Source organism: Lynx canadensis, chromosome B3 (assembly GCF_007474595.2).
Source record: "Lynx canadensis isolate LIC74 chromosome B3, mLynCan4.pri.v2, whole genome shotgun sequence".
Lineage (NCBI taxonomy): Eukaryota > Metazoa > Chordata > Mammalia > Carnivora > Felidae > Lynx > Lynx canadensis.
The window spans coordinates 95,979,537-95,981,317 of record NC_044308.2 but is presented as its reverse complement, the minus strand read 5'-3'; the positions used below and the strand labels follow the sequence as shown (position 1 = coordinate 95,981,317).

The window sequence follows — 1,781 nt, the reverse complement described above, 5'->3', positions numbered from 1 at the left end:
AGAAAGCAAATTGGGATCTCCACTTTGAATAATAACTTGACATCATCTAATAGATTTGAAATAGCAAAAGGCTGAGTAATACTGCTCTTAGGTATAAATCTGAAAGGAACCTGGGGTCCTTTAAGATGATATGTCCTCATGACAACACAAATACGATTGAGGTCAATGCAGAATTGTTTATAATAGAGAAAAATGAGAAAAAGTCAAAGGTTTACATTAGAAAAAGCAATTAATAAATTATTATTGAGTTAAACAACAAAATAATATATAGAAGTTAGATGTATATTTATCAACTTGGATGGATCTTAAAAATATTCTGCTAAATAAAATATAGAAAAAATTTCCTTTCTGTCCATGGGCGTCACCGAGTAAGCTTCATGAAAGTCTCCCCTCCCACCGCCATCATGTCTAAGTCAGAGTCCCCCAAAGAGCCTGAACAGCTGCAGAAGTTTTAATCGGAGGTTTGAGCTTTGAAACAATTGATGAGAGTCTGAGGAGCCATTTTGAGCAGTGGGGAAGACTTACGGACTGTGTGGTAATGAGAGATCCAAACACCAAGCTCTCCAGAGGCTTTGGGTTTGTCACCTATGCCACTGTGGAAGAGGTGGATGCAGCCATGAATGCAAGGCCACACAAGGTGGATGGAAGAGTTCTAGAACCAAAGAGGGCTGTCTTGAAAGAAGATTCTCAAAGACCTGGTGTGAAACTGTGAAAAAGATTTTTGTCGGTGGCATTAAAGAAGACACTGAAGAAAAAAAAAAAAAAGACACTGAAGAACAGCATCTAAGAGATTATTTTGAACAGTATGGGAAAATTGAAGTGATTGAAATCATGACTGACCAAGGAAGTGGCAAAAAGAGAGGCTTTGCCTTTGTAACATTTGATGACCATGACTCTGTAGACAAGATTGCCATTCAGAAATATCGTACTGTGAATGGCCACAACTGTGAAGTAAGGAAAGCTTTACCTAAACAAAAGATGGCTAGTACTTCTTCCAGCCAAAGAGGTTGAAGTGGTTCTGGGAACTTCAGTGGCAGTCGTGGAGGTGGTTTTGGTGGGAATGACAACTTTGGCCATGGAGGAAACTTCAGTGGGTGAGGTGACTTTGGTGGCAGTAAAGGTGGTGGTGAATATGGTGGCAGTGGGGATGGCTATAACGGATTTGGTAATGATGGAAGCAACTCTGGAGGTGGTAGAAGCTATAATTATTTTGGCAGTTACAACAATCAATCTTCAAATTCTGGACCTATGAAAGGAGGAAGTTTTGGAGGCAGAAGCTCTGGCCCCTGTGGTGGTAGAGGCCAATACTTTGCCCAACCAGAAACCAAGGTGGCTATGGTGGTTCCAGCAGCAGCAATAGCTATGGCAGTGGCAGAACGTTTTAATTACTGCCAGGAAACAAAGCTTAGCAAGAGAGGAGAGCCAGAGAAGTGACAGGGAAGCTATAGGTTACAACAGATTTGTGAATTCAGCCAAGCACAGTGGTGACAGGGCCTAGATGCTACAAAGCAGACATGTTTTAGACAATACTCATGTGTACAGGCAAAAAACTCAAGGACTGTATTTGTGACTACTTGTATAATGAGTTATTTTAGTTTCTGTTCTGTGGAAAGTGTAAAGCATTCCAACAAAGAGTTTTAATGTAGATTTTTTTTTTGGCACCCATGCTGTTGATTGCTAAATGTAATAGATCATGACGCTGAATAAATGTGTCTTTAAAAAAAAAAAAAACAAGAAATTTCATACAATTCACGGTACAATGGCTTTTAAGTAAATGAAAT

General features: G+C 39.6%; 1 pseudogene; it reads left to right on the top strand.

Moving 5' to 3' along the window:
• Positions 1-404: 404 nt before the first annotated feature.
• On the top strand, positions 405-1,484 carry LOC115517228 (annotated as a pseudogene).
• Positions 1,485-1,781: the final 297 nt, after the last annotated feature.